Source organism: Pinus tabuliformis, chromosome 4_1 (assembly GCF_031772625.1).
Source record: "Pinus tabuliformis cultivar Carrire ecotype Pingquan chromosome 4_1, CPIR1, whole genome shotgun sequence".
Lineage (NCBI taxonomy): Eukaryota > Viridiplantae > Streptophyta > Pinopsida > Pinales > Pinaceae > Pinus > Pinus tabuliformis.
This window is the reverse complement of record NC_142303.1, coordinates 353,125,518-353,141,399: the sequence shown is the minus strand read 5'-3', so window position 1 is coordinate 353,141,399 and position 15,882 is coordinate 353,125,518.

The window sequence follows — 15,882 nt, the reverse complement described above, 5'->3', positions numbered from 1 at the left end:
TTCACGAAGAATATTGAGTTTACTCCATCTTGTCATAATAGTAACAAAATGAGGAAAATGTCTATTGAGAATAGGTTTATCAATTTATCTGGACTCAGTAGACTAAGTTATGGAAAAGGAACTATGTCGGGTATACTATTAAACCTTTGTCACACCCGGTTATCAACCATGACGAAGGGACCCCCATGGAGTTGACCTTTAAGATCTCTTCAGAATCTCTAAGTATGAAAATACTAGTGAGTTTAATCATTTGGACTCATTAAACTTAATCAAATGGAGGAAAAATAGAAAAACTAGTGTTACATAGACTAGCTTACATAACACTAAATGGTAGGATAACACACCCCAGAAATAGGCAAGAAGAGTTATAATGCTCTCCATGTATCGGCCAAGGGCATTAGTCCCTAGGTTAACTCAATGTTTCTCCTAAAGGGAAATGTTATTCAATATTTTTGAGATTTCAGAGGTCAAAATGTTGGTTGACTGGCTGACAGTCCGATTTTCGCTCAAATGTCAGCCTGAAAAGCAGGAAAGATCTACATCCAACCTAACTAAGGACATTTCTATTCCTAATGGAGTCTCATGGAAAGGGAAAGAGTAATAAAAAGAGGAAACATCCTAGCTTTTGCCTCAATGAAACTCTTCAGAGAAATGGTAAGGATGAGCCTCTCACCATCTATGTATTGGAGGCTTGGTCATTGTGAATGAGGTCGAATTGTTGTCAAATGATTATCGAAACATTGAATGAGATATAGTTTTTATGCTACGAAGAAGTTGAGAGAGAGAGAAAGGAGATGGAGGACTAGAAGAAGCTTGATCCAGCCAAGATGGTTGTAATCATTCTCCTTCAATCTAATAGTATAGACCTACTACTGTGTTGTCTACTTGATGGTGGTGATGTCGTGTTGGCTTAAGGGGGCCTAACCCAGGTTGAAAGTTGTTCACACCAACAAACAAAACCCTAATGGTTGGCCCTTTTGGAAAAAACCTTTGTAGAATGGGCTACAGTCTCACCTAGAGAAGTATTGGGGGATGTTAGAACCAAGTTTTTGCATCCAGAGACATGTGATAAGTGGTTCCTAGGCTCCTACAACTAAGATCTTCCTTCATGTAGACTGATATCCTTCTAGGTCTTGTTACTATAACTGGGTCAAACCAACTTCAAGACCTTTGCGGAGGTATGCAATCATTCTTTACGGACCTTAAACGGGAAGATTACCTACTTTTGTGGATCAATAAATAACCCTAGATATGATTTTGCGCAAATCTATCCAATTCACTATAAAATATAACAGAATCAACCATTAACTTCGTGAACACAAATAATTACTTAAAGCATATAGAAAAAAGATAGGTTCAATAGTTTTGCATAGTATTCATACATTATTTCATGAAAATGTATCATTGAGCAATAGAATATAACATAACTAGAATCAACAACAATGCACATTAATTCCTAAAAATCAGTCTTTACTGATCTTCAATATTTAGATTATAGACTCTTCCACCCTGTGCACTCACCTGCAGGGGTCGATGCACTCAGCTACAGACTTACCAATGCCTCTTGCACACTCACTTATAGGAGCCTTCCCCTTCTTTCCTAAGTATAGGATGTAGAGCCTTCTTGTGTTAGCACTTGGCCAAAAAAATATCTATATTTCTTTTGCTTACTTACTTCCCCTAGACTCACTATGATTCAAATATTTATAGCATTCTCAATACAATACCATGCTCTGCAGACGACAGGTGAGTCTCAAAAACGACCTATTTACTTATCCAAACAAGCGGCTAAGATCCCTTTGACTCCTATCTACCTGCATGCTCCGCACCCACATTTCTCGGAGACTTTACATCTTTTACAAAAAATTATACAAAACATGGGTTAACTAACACCAACAAAACCCTAGGGACCCTATCCCAATAGTCCCCCAACACAAATATTGTGACTTTCCCTTGAGTCACTCAGCTAGCACCTCGATCTTGTTGCGCAGACCACTAAGCTCAACTTGTAACAATGTAACTTCAACAATGCTCTGTGCCACAACCTGCTGCACTTCTTAGACCAATTTCTCTATTGTTGGGCCCTCCACTGCTAGGCACATTGTCCTCTGTGTCTGTTGTAGAACCTTTAGATTTTCCTTAAGTGACAGAGTAAGTTGGCCTTGTTCCTTTAAAATTCTTCCACATGTGCTTGCAGCTACTTTCCCTCTTGTAGCTTTGCAAGGCATTGTGCTAGCACCAAAGTGCACGTAATCACTCGAACCTCATCATACCGCAATTGTGTCTCTATGACATCAGTGTTCAGCTTCTACAGGTTCAAATCCTCCTGCAGATTTTTCAATTATTCCATAGCTGCATCAAATCTCATTACACAGTTTGTGACTACGATATCTAATGTGTTCATACCATCCTTGACTTCTGCTCCACATTTCTCTCGTACCTCTAGTGGAGTCGTTAGCTGAAACTTCAATTGCAGCTCTGATATCTTCATCTGAATGTCAAAGGTAACCCGGTCGACTTCCTTGTTTGATGCTCATGCTGCAGTGACCAATTTCTTTACTTTTGCTAAAGCTTTGGCCTCCACGGGGATGTTCAATTCTGCTACTGTTTTGCAGGCCTTTTCTATCGTTCTCTCTAGGCTCTAACGTTGTGTCTACAACTCGTCCTTTTCCTTTAGCACTTAAGTTTTATCCATGAACATCTATTCATTTTTTGCCTTAAAATCACTTATGGTGGTGAGGGTGCACTTCTCTCTAATCCTCAAGTCATCTAAAACCCCTTGATGTAGCGCATGGAGGGTCTGGAGTGGTAACACGACCAAATTCAGTCCCATTTCTTTCACTGTGTTGATCACAGTGTGAACCTCATCTAACTCTATGTGAATGGACCCCTTTGGCAAGGGTATGACTCTGAGGTCCAGAGTTCATTTCGGCTCCACCACTATTCCACTTCCCTGTGACAGGCTTGCTTTGAGCCCACTCGCTTGCTTGCCACACGCTTAAATCCTGTTAGCTTGGATATGCAGCTCGCACAGATCCTTTTGGAAACTTCCCAACATCTGCATGTACTATTTCTCAAACTGCTGCAACACCTCAGTCATTGTGTCTCTTACCTTGTCACTGATCTCATCGAGATCACCTTTGGTTAGCACCATTGGGTCAAGGTGCGTCTGCTTATCAGACTTATGGTTTTTTCGTTGTCCACCTGTCTACTTCTACCCGTGCCTCTTCAACGTGAAAGGAGTGCTCTTCTCCTCACCACTGCCTCCTTCCGGTTCTAACATCTCTTTCTTGTCGGTGTGCTGCAAAGCTGATTTTCTGCCTTCTTCTATATCCTCTCGTTCTTTCTCAGCTTGCTCTTTGGCAATGCGCTTTTTATTTTCTTGTTCTTTCTTCATAGTTGCCTTAGCAGAAGCTTGTAGGTTTTAACCCCATACAGAAATTACCTACATACGAATTCTAAAACATAAAAAATAAACAACGGGAGAGCATAACACATAAAACACATATACAGAGAGATTTTCCTCTAGATCCCAAAACCGGGACTACCAGCTTGATTTTCATTATATTCCTTTCAATTTTAGAATAAATATTTATACATGCCGAAGCATCCAATACCATGGAATGAAAACCATAGGTAAGTCTGCCCAACATAATATAGGGTAAAACAAAAATATCTTGGGGCACTACCCCAGACAAGGTGGGCTACCACCCCCCCATGACCCCTCTACTGTGCAATCAACACAACGAAAGGGGGGCTCCTCCCCTCCTCTAACCCCCCAGTTAACTACGTAGGTTATTCATGCAAAGAATATAACCCATCCTAACACAACTTCCTTCTTCTTCTACTCAGTGAGAGTTCGTGCGACCTTCTAAGCAAATTCCTTATGCTTTTGCGCAGTAGAGATATCTGCACCTTTTCTTCTTCCCACATCAAGCCCCATGGGTTCGCACCACTCTGCTAGCCAATACCCCACGATCTCCTACACATTTGCTTCAGAGACAAAATAGGGCAATCTATGCCATATGTGCTTTGGGTCCTTCCACGCTCTAATTGACACATTGTGGAAATCAGCCTTGAACTCTGTGTAGGCCATTAATTTCTCGAACAAGGTTGGGGAAAATGTTGGCCTCTGATTGATAACCATTCGAAGGTCCATCTCCAGCAGGATCCAGAAAATTTTCTACTCTTTGATTCTTGTCATATGCTTTGTAGACCACAGCGAGGCAAACCGTGCTTCCTGGTGTTAATCTCCCTTGTGCAAGGGGAACTAACTATCCTCCAACAACCTCCAAGCTACTAAAATAATACATAATAAAAGCCATGCATAATGGAACAAATTGCTCTCCTCCTAAGCCTCCCACAAGTTCGCGAGGAACTCCATGCATAGATATTTTTCCCAGTTGTATTGCACCCATTTTGCGCATTGGGCTACTAATGACACTAACGGTGCTAGAACCTCATCCACGTGGCACTTCCTCCTCGCAATAATCTTGGTAGTGAACTGCACCACCTGGTCCTAAATAGAGCAGACACAGTATCTACGGGACTTCTTAACAAGCCCATACTTGGTCTTCATATTATCTACTAATTCTTTTTCCCCACTTTTCCCTCCAAACCCCTTGGCAGGGTCCGCTCCTTTGTAAGGTAGATTTTTTATACAACGGATTAACATGTCGGTAATTGGGATGGGCTCCCCAAGCCATAGATACCTGTCATGCACCAGCACGAGGAGCTGGCGCACACACACTGTGTTGATAGTTGATCGATGATAATGCGACACACAAAGAATATTGAGCAGACCAACCTCCTCAACACCTCTGACCCACTTCATGGGCTCTAATAGCATAACCCCAGTCTCCTCATAGTATATTTTGGTCTTATACTTGTTTGTTTCCAGATGTAGTAAGCTCTCATGGTCCGTGAGGTCCCAATCCTCCATTTTTAGCACTGGAATGTGCGCTAATGTAGTACCTTCAAATTTCCCCTGTTCAGGCAACAAGGGTGTTGAAACTGTGAATTTCCCAGAATCTGGGTCCTTGGTAACTTTGGCTCCTCCCTTCTGCAAAGGAATATACTCGGGAAGTCATGAGATAGGCTCGATCTCTTCAACGTCCAACTGCTCTACACCTTGGTATTCCTCCTCCTCTAAATCAGCTACTTTCTATGGCTATTTATATTTTTTCTCCTTTTGTCGCACCTCCATATTCTTCCTTGGTGAAATTCTCACCAACATCAGCTTCTTCTACTTTAATAGCAGATTGCTTTTCTTTTGTGGAGGATTCCTTCGGCCTCGATGCCCTCAGTGCGGTAGGAACAATGGTTGTATCTTCCATACTTGATATCTCAGGGCCCATCGCATCGAAAATAATGACTTCAAAACGCATGGCTTTTGCGGGGTTGGTGGTGGTCATTTTCTGGGAAATGACCTTTTGGATCCACGTAGGTAAGGCAAAAAATGCTAGCCTTGCTAAGAAATCCTCCCAGACTTGATGACTCATAATATTTAGACAACAAATCACCCAGAGAAGTCTCAGAATTCAAAGTGTTCTTCAGTGGCCCAACATGTGTGATCTAAAGGAATTTTTGAATTCAAATCTACCCATTCCCCAGAAATTCTGATAATAAATGCATCTTTGGTGGCAGATCACCAAATATTTTCACCAGAAATAACTCCTACCTACTCCTCTTAACTGATTTTTTGCCATCTGTTATCATTCAAGTTGTTCCCCAAAAGCAGTGAGAAAAGGGAATACGGCTAAGGTAACCACTAACCAATCTTTTAGATGCAGATTCTAGCCAATCTGTAGCTAGAGAGGGCTCTCTTTTTATGATTTAGCTTTGTTTTGTTATATGTTAGGCTAGTTATGAAGCACAAGTATTTGTTTAATTTTGGGATGGTGACATTTGATAGAACAGGGCTGCAAAGTATGAGAAGTTCAGACCATTGGGTTAATGGAGTCAATGAAAATAAATTTCTGGGTATGGTTTCTTTGACAAAAGGAGGAACTACAGAGCAAGATAATTAAACATGGAACAATTTTCAAGCTAGAATCAGGTGAAATGGAGTCAGGGGATGAAAGGCAATTAAGAATCTTTCATCATGCTAGCAGAGGTAAAATGGACAAATATTACCAAGGAGCAGTTAAGAACTCCTTAATGATATTCAACGTGAAAGGACCAGGGAGATAGGAGCAGTCAAGAATTCCTACCTATGCTAGTCCTGAAGACAACATAAAAATGACAAGAATTGAACACAGAGTAGAGCAAAGTAAATTCTGGGCTATTCTTTTTTCCTGCAATTTAGAACATGATACTTGGATGATATATAAAGCACAGAAATAGTAAAAAAAGAGTTAAAAGACTTATTAATCCATGAGATAATCCAAGAATTCTGCAACATGGGCTTCTGCCATCAATTCCATAACTAGAGAGTTCATCAGCAAAGCATTCCAGCAATCTTTATTCAGAAGAGTTCTCAAATTTACAGCGTAGTTCCAGAATGATATTCACCAACCCCTAATACTTAGATTGGGGAGGTATTTGTACAAAATTTTACAAAATATCTCAAAGGAGATAATATCTTGTCATAAATTCTTTCACCTATTCTACAGAAGGAGTAAATTCTCTTGGGAACAGAGAGAAATGAATGCAGCGATAAGAAATGTTGTGCTGGCCATTTTCTTGGTGAGATTCATTGATTGTTTGCCTAGTAAGTCGGCCGACGGATATTAGTGAAATTTTTCGCTGCTGGTGTTGCTTTCCTGGGTGCTTTTTTTGGGCTTCAATTAACTGTTGTCTAGCATGTTGTTCTATCTGCTCTTTCCTTCACTTTATAACATCTGTAGCGTTCTGGGAATATGGAAAAAACTTTCATATCTGCCTACAAAATCTCCAACATACTCTGCCACCATTCATTATCTAGTAATAGGTGCCTGCGCATTTTAATTAGGGTTTCCTCTGCATATGTGTACCTAAAAAAGGTGGGTTGGACTGTGAAAAGATGCCTTACTTCATGTTCCATAAAAAACAAATTCTCCATATTGTCATATAGGCTCTGTCCAGATGGGAGTGATTTCTCTCCTGTAGCACTTGATGATGATGTAGCTTGACTATCCACATGTGTATTTAATTTGTGCACATAGGCTGCATGTGTCATTAGTCTGTAGTCATCAGTTAACAAATTGGGAAGACCATTTTCCTCCAAAACTCTAAATTTCTATGTGAAAGCATTAATTTCCATTTACATTTCCTGGCACTCCCTTTCCAGATTTTGTGTCAAATTCCTCATGGTCAGGACCCTTTTATTTATTAAAATAGTGCTTGTCCTGTCCCTGATATCCAGTTTTGCTAGATCTTCTTTGGTTTGGGTTTTCATGAAATATATTAGCCTATTGGCATGTTCGGGCATGTTTCCCAATGCATCCCTGGCCTTTTGCATTTCTTCTTGAGCTGCTGCTACCAAATCAATCTGCTCATGAATTATTTGTATTGATTTCCACATATCAGTGATGGATTGGCTAATGTTAGCCCACAAAATGCTCCTGATTTCTGCCAGGGGTTTTTCCAATAAGAGGTCCTTTTCCAATGCCTTTATTTTGTTTTCCAATGCTTTCACCTCCCTTGGTTTTTCTGCTACAGTCATCTTGGATTTATCATAACTTACTTCCAATTTCGCCAAATTCTCTTTGGCACCTTTTAACTATGACACCTGGAGTTTTAGATCCTCCATGGCCTTTATTAGTTCTTCAGTAGACATGGTAGTGTTGTTGCCTGTTGTTGTTGTTGTTGAAGTGCTTGGTGTTGTTGATGCTGGATCAGTAGGAGGGACTGCTGTTGTGACTGTAGAAGGAGCAACTGTAACTATTGGAGCTGTTTGAGATGGCTGAGAGGCCAACTCTCCCTGTTTTCATTGTAGTGCTTCCTCCAATGCCTTCTCTGTTTCTACCAATCTTTCATTCATTTTCATCAGCAGTTCCATTACATCTTCTTGTGATTTTTGTTCAACAATTTTGTTAGTTTTGGGATGCATGGTAATGGGCAGCTTGAGCTACTTCCTGAGAGCTGCATTGTCTTCCTCCTTCTTTCTTATTAATTCTCGGATGCCTTTGGGATCCTTGGGATCATTTCCCAGCTCTATGATAATTTCTTATAAGGATTTAATTATGTTATCCTTATCTAAAGAGGAAGCCTTTTCCCATTCCAATTGGGTAGAAGTATTATTTAAATAATTCTGCAATTTGTGGGCCAACAATGCCTTATTGGCCAATGTGGAGTATACCATTTCACCTGTTTGTTTATGAAGTTCAATTTGGTCCATTGGCTGCATATATTTGGCTAATATTCCTAGATTGGTCCTAATGTAATCAACAGTTGTCTGTGGCTGCAGCATTTTGGGCTTGAAGTGACTTAGGATCATCTTCCCTTCTTGGATGTCATATGCTGACATTAACCTTTGTTGATTTGTAGGTGCCATCTTCATCAAATGATTGTAAAGTTGAATCCTTATTGGCTCATTCTTTGCTTTTATTTCAGTGAATGTTCTCTTAATGTCTGAGCCTTGTTTACTTTGCTGCTTGGCAGAAGAGAATTCCACACTGTGTTGCCTTCCAATCTCCTGCCTATGTGAACTAGCCGATGTTTTTGTGACTGGAGATGTATCCTGGCTGATCACTCTTTCTTCCCTTCGACTGTCTGTGATCTCCTGAATGAATTCCTCCTCTGAATGGGGGTTCAATCTCTACCTTTTTTCCCATGGTTTCCCTTCAGGACCGCTGATCGGTGTGTCTTCTCGCCTATCCCTTTTCTTGCCTCTCTCCTCCTTTAGAGGAGTTTGTAGTATAGGGATTTCTGCGGCCTTTTTTTGTGGTGGGGGGACCTTCCCTTGGCCTTGTTCCTTTGATGTAGCTGGCTGGTCTGTCATTGTCTCCTGCTCTTGATCTATTACCTCTTTTCCCTTTGCTGACCCTATGTTGGCTTTTTGTGTGGGCTACTGAGAAGTCCTTGCAGGAGATGTATCACCTCCTGTGCGTTGGGGTAGTTCGAAGGATACCTGTGCAAAAGAGTCCAGGTGAGGTGTTTTTTCAAGGTATTTCATGGCTTTTTCCAATTTTTCTTCTTCAGTAACTTCTTCAACTAATGTTCCTTCTACCCATTCTTGTTGGTTAGCATATTGTTGAATTTCGAGGATTTTGTGGTGAACATATGCTGTAACCTTATTTTTCACCTTCCTATAACTTATGAAATGTTCAGGGTCATATGGTGTCCAATAAAAGCTTTGTTTCAGCAAAAGTTGATCCCTTATAATCTTATCTGCCTCCTCCCAAGCTTCCCTTTTGTTGAAGATAAAAGGGCCCAATTGATTTCTTATCTTGAGCTGTGCTTTTTTCCTAGCACCATAGAAATGAGTCAAATCTGAACTAATAAATTGCCTGAAGTATTCCAGGGCAAACAGTCTCATAGGGACATACTTTGGCAGCTTGTAGGGGGATAATTCACAGCCATAAATCCTGATCACTGTGTGATTTTGGTAAAAATAACAGTCACCAATACTGTAGTCTTTTGAGAGATGCAAAATTTTCTGCATTTCAATAGAGAGTCTGGTAGGAGGAGCTATCAATAATAAAAAAGTAGTTGGATGTATGAACAGGTCAATGAACTCACAATATGTATAAGGAGAGTTATGGACTTCATGGAATACTGAGGTCCAGAAAATTACAGACCTCTTTTCTCCTTTGAGGTCCAACTTTCTAAGAGGAATTTGGAAACTATCAAGTTGATTGTATAACAGCAAATGATATATGTAGGATGTGTATTTGAACAATGTTTCTCTATCTAGGCTCATGAATTTCTCATGGATTTTATTGGCTATGAAGGTGGAATAATCATATTGGACATCAGGGGGCTATCCTAGAGTGAATATGGACATCAACACTAAGATAGTTTCATCAATATGCTCACTGATTTTGAAGTCGAAGATATAGGAATTCATATCAGTAATGAATATACCAGCTTCATTGAACCAGACCTGATTAAAGGGAGGTGGCTGCCTGGGCTGGCTTTCTGGTCTCATGAATAATTGAGCTATTCTAGTTATCTCTAAACTGGGTAGTTTGGCACCTTGGTCAAGCAAGATTTCCATAGTGAGAGGAGCCAGAGGCTGAGTTGGCTTAAAGTGCATCATCTCATTTATGGATTGAGGAGTAATATAGAAGAGGACAGTCCCAGATGGAGCCATAACTGCTCTTTGTGTGGGGTCATAATTTGCACAGCATAAATGGATGAGATCAAGAAGAACATTTATTGAAGGGAGGTAGTAGATGTGCATGTTGGACTCCCAAATTGCAAAGACATCAGTATTGCTTTTGTAGCTATTCCTAATTTCACAAAAAGATTGAAGGTGAGGCTTCTCACCCATCATATCCTTAATTCGGAAATCCCTGTCAGAAAGGGGCAGCCATTCCAATTCCTTATGTGGTGCATTCAAGGGGTCAATATTCAGGGCCACTAGAGCCTCCATTTTTCAAATTATCTTATGACTTTTCAACTTGGAGTTAGGGCTTTTGTAGCAACAATATGTAAAATGACAGTTTGTGGGATTTTCTACTGAAATTGCAGGCCAAAACGAGGTTAAATTTAGCTTAATGGGCAATTTTGCAGAGGGAAACAGAGTTCAAGGGATTTCTTTGGAAAAAATGAGTAAAACAGTGGTTATGATGCAAAGGTTTGAAGGCAGCACCGCATTTTAATTCGAATTTTTGTTTTCAGGGCGAGTTTTACATAGAAAGCTAGAAAATCAAGGTTTACGAGCAGGATTATGGTCAGTACCTGTTTAATGGACGCCTGGTGCGAAATGTGGGTGGCAGACTGAGCTGAGGGGCCGAGCTGTGGAGCGAATTTCACTGGGTGGCGGATTGTGCAGTGGAAATGGCATTTTGAACGTAAAAACCATGAAAAAATTCGAGCAGAAGAAACAAAGAGAAATGGACGAAAAATGATGTTTTAATGGCTTTTTAAAAAAAAATTGATTTTGGCGGGTTTTTGGCATGCTTTGGTTGGGTGACGTCAGCATGACATCATCTTTGTCGGCTAGCATGGGTACAGAAACTAACCTGGCAGTGACGTGGCAGACACGGTGGGTGATACAGTGGTGAGGCGGCAGTCGATGTGGGTGCTGACGTGGGCAATGACGTCAGTGGTGGGGAGCGGGGGCAGTTTATGGTATTATCGCACCGCTTATTGGACAACGGCGGTTTTGGGCAGAGGGAACGCGATAAAATCTGGTGGCGATGCGTGGATTGTATACGGCAGAAAAACCACCGATTTCTTGGATGTTATTGTTCGGTCATCGGAGGGTTCGCAATATCAACGTGGATCGTCCAATGGGAAAGCCCAGATCAGACGGTTGACGGACGGGTGGAGTTGGCGGAGGTGTATGGAGTATGGGACCCATGTTAATTTTTAACGTTTTGTAATGTTTTTGCGTGTATTGAAACTTTGGTTAAACATTTCGGGCGCGGTTATTTATTCAACCAAACATTGAATAAATCCCAATGTTATATGCGCACAGGGAAGGGTTGTCCACAGGTTCCAGGTAAACCTTGGACCCCCGTAAATATTAACATATGGCTTTATCAAGCCTGGGGCAGGATATTATAAACTTTGGGGTTTTTTTTTTATGTATTTTATATAATAGGAGCGGGGAAAACTTTATATAGGAGATTTATAATAGAGTTAGAATGTTAATATGAAAGGGATGCTAAATATGAAAGGTAGATTTACACAAAACACCAAGTTTGAAGGTAAACTTAGGCTTCGGGAATAAAAGGGATCCAAGTGGTGAATCTTGGAAAACTTGGTATAATAGAAGAAAAATGATTTTTACACAAGAAATGTGGCTTCCTTTGCCTAAGTAAACACAAAGTTTTACTTAGTCTTTCTCATAAAATGAAGTGAACTAGGACCACTAAGCAGATCCTAATGTCCTTGGGGGGGAATTAGTAAATGTTCTTGGAGAAATAAGAAGGGAAATCAGTCATGCTTCAACTGTTTTGCAGCCACTTTGCCATGGCATTTGTGATATCCATGAGATAGCTCATATTCAAAGAGACAAAACTGATCACAAACTTGCTTCTGCAACACCAAACTTCCTACCCAGCCTAATACACCTAGCATTTTTTCTTCCTTTTTGATTGGGTGCATTTGAACTAGTAAACCCTTTTTATCTTGTTTTCTTTTAACTGTCCTCCTGTCTAAGTCTACCCTTATCTCTTCCAGGGGCTCAGATTTAACTGTTGAGCACCCTTGCTTCTCTACCTAACCACTGATCTGCCAAGCTTAAACTGTTTGGCTAGAATTCAATCCCTATTTCTAAAAAAAAAAATTTAAACATGGGGGGGCTAAGATTGAGCTGTTGGGCCATCCATGAAGTGTGACAGAAGTCATTGATTGCATATTTTTAAGTTTTTTGCAAAGATAGGATAGCAGTGGCATTTTGGACTAGCCCTACTCTCTTTGTCTTTTCTTTGGGGTTCATTTTCTTTGTTTTTTGACCAATTCATTCTTTTTGCCCTTTGATTTTTCTTTTAGGGCATACCCTCTTTTCATTTTTTAAATTTTTTGATTTTTTGAAAATATGGAATCTTTGCAACATGGAAAGGATGATCATATTTAGCATTTCCACAGTCAATCATGAAATATGACACCTATTGGTATAGGAACCTAACAATGGCTCCACCTAGGGATAACTTTTCCAGATGAAAACCCAAGAACAACAGGTCAGATGGCCTTATATTCAACTTTTGCTGCAATCTGAAATTTCCTTTTCCTGTAAACAAACAAAACTGTATCTTTGTAACATATATACTTTTCCCATAAGCTGGTTTGAACAATTACAGCTCTGTCTCTAGTAGGTTGTCTGAGTGTTTGCCATCAGATTTTTAGCTCCCTAGTCTTTTTCTTCAAGTCTTTTGATAAATTCAAAATGTAATACAAAAATGTGGCACAATTCCTTGCCTTTTTCTCAAAATTTGCTGCATCTTATTCCCTATCTTATTGCTGAAATAAACTGTAGAAAATAAACACTATTATGTACAAATTACAGTGTTGTCATCTTAACAGAGTGGATCAAAGTAATGCTTGAGCATCCAACCATTTACTGGCCCATTCACTAATTCTGTACCATCCAGGCTTCTTAAAAAGTAGGTATTGTTTCCCTATACAGCTTGAATAGCAAATGGTCCCTTCCATAGGAAATCAAATTTTCCATGTTTCCCTTTATCTTCCCTTCTGGAATCCCATTTCAGCGCTTTTTCCCCTTAAAAATATTCAGCCTTTGTCCTTTTTTCAAAAATCTTCTTAAGTTTTTCTTGGAGAATCTGAGATCTTTGTTACACTTCTTCTCTAGTCTGCTGTAAGTGAATTGTTTGATTAATTCTTCTTTGAATATCATTGGGTTCTGCCTGTATTTCTTGCAGTAATTTTATCACAGGGATTCCCAAGGATGAAGGGAATACAGCCTCCATGCCATAAACCAACTCATAGGGGCTTGTTCCAATAGATCTCTTTGTGGTCAACCTGTCTGCCCACAGTGCATTAATAAGCTTTTTGTGCCAGTTCTTCTTATTTTCCTCCAATACTTTCTTTATAATATTGATCAAGCTTTTATTGGATGACTCAGCTAGACCATTACCTTGAGGGTAATAGGCTATGGAGTGGCCCAAGGTAATATGGTACTTGTGGCAAAAATTGATCATTCTTTTGGATTTAAAGGCAGCAGCATTATCAGTTATTATCTTTTCTGGACAGCCAAATCTAGATAGGATATTGGTTTCTAAAAATTGCATGATGACTGAGTCATTGGCTTGCCTACAAGGGATGGCTTCTATCCACTTGGTAAAATAATCTATGGTAGTCAAGATCCACTTATGTTGGCCAGAAGAGGAAAGGTGAATTTCTCCAATGAAATCTAAACCCCATTGTTGAAATGGTCTTTCAATGGAAATGGGTTTTAGGGTTAGAGGTAACAGTTTTCTCTTGCCCTCAAAGATTTGACATTTATGGCAAGAAACTACAAATTTTTTTACATCAACGAATAGGGAGGGCCAGTAAAAACCCGCTCTTAGGATTTTATCAGCTGTTGACTTCCAATACAAATGTCCACCACAGTCCCCTGCATGAAATTCTTTGAGAACTTTGTCAGTTTCATCTTTTGTTAGGCAGCTTAGTAAAATGCCTTCATGATTTTTCCAAAACAAAACATTGTCTACAATACAAAGTTTGAAGCTTTCATTTTCAAGAATCTCTCTTTAGTTCTGGATAACCCTGGAGGAGCTTGCAGGTTTAACAATACATAAGCTATATCAGCATACCAAGGTGATTGTAAAAAGGCTTGATTGATCTGTGGAGTCGCCATCTCCTATTCGTTATCCAATTCATTGATGTCAAGGGTTTGAAAATTAGTTTTAGTCATCAATTTTGCTAATCCTTGTCCTTTTATCAGCTTTGTTGGTTTAATTTCCATGTCATATTCCAAAATGTCAGCTATCCATTTTCCTCTTTTACCTTCAAGTCCCTCTTGAGTTAGGATATCTTTGACCACGACATTTGGGACATAAGCTATCACATGAGAGTACAAGATATAAACTCTGAAATCTTTGATAGCTTTTACAAGGGCATAAGCTTGTTTCTCCATGATTTGATATTTAAGTGGTGCATCTCTAAGTGCTTTGTTGAAGAAAGAAATGGGCTTCTCACATCCTTGATCATCCTTTTACAATAGGACAACAGCAATAGTATGCTCAGATGCAAAGGAAAAGATAATGGAGTCTCTATCAAACTTTGGGCTTGTGAGGACCGGTGTTTTGGTTAAGGCTATTTTGATTTCCTCAAAAGCTTGTTTAGCTTCTATTGTCCACTTTACTTTGGAATCTTTCTTCAGCATGTTGTTCAGAAATCTTATTAGTTCAGCCAAGTTGGGTATGAATCTTCTTATAAAATTGATCTTTCCTAGGAAGGCTTGCAGTTCTTTGATATTCCTTGGGTGATGCACTTAGAGAATAGCCTGTATTCTATCTGGGTCAATTCTAATACCATCCTTTGAGATTATGTGACCTAGGAGTTTGCCTTCTTCTAGGCCAAACAATGCTTTCTTTGGGTTAAGTGATATGCCATATTTTCTGCAAATTATGAACACTTGCCTTAGATGTTCTAAATGTTCTTGATCTGATTTGGAAAAAGCAATGATATCATCGAGATATATGACTAGAAAATCATGGATCTCTTTTGCAAAGAAGATGTCCATTGCTCGTTGAAATGTTGCCACTGCATTTTTAAGTCCGAAAGGCATTTTAACATACTTGAAAGTTCCCCAAGGTTTTGTAAAGGTAGTTTTATCTTGATCATCCGGGTGAACTAAGATCTTATTAAATCCTGAGAATCCATCTAACAGTGAAATCCTAGAAGCTCCCACTACCCTTTGTAAAATGTGATCCATCTTGGGTAAGGGGTAGTGATCTTTGAGAGAAAATTTATTCAGATTCCTTAAGTCAACACACAGTCTTGTCTCTCCCGTTTTCTTCCTAGTAGGCACTAGATTTGAAATCCATTCTGAGAACCTGATAGGTGCAATTATTCCATCTTAGTACATTCTTTTGACTTCCTTTCCAATAAGGGGAAGGAGGACTCGGTTCACCCTTCTAAGTTTTTGTTTGAAAGGTTTTTGATTTTCTTTTAAGGGTATTGTATGTTGGATTACTGAAGTGTCATATGACTTGAGGTCCTCATAGCTCCATGTAAAAACATCTTGAAATTCTTTAAACAGTTCAATTTATTTCAGTTTTTGATTGGGAGGCAAGGCTTTGGATAGTTTTATCATTTTAGGCT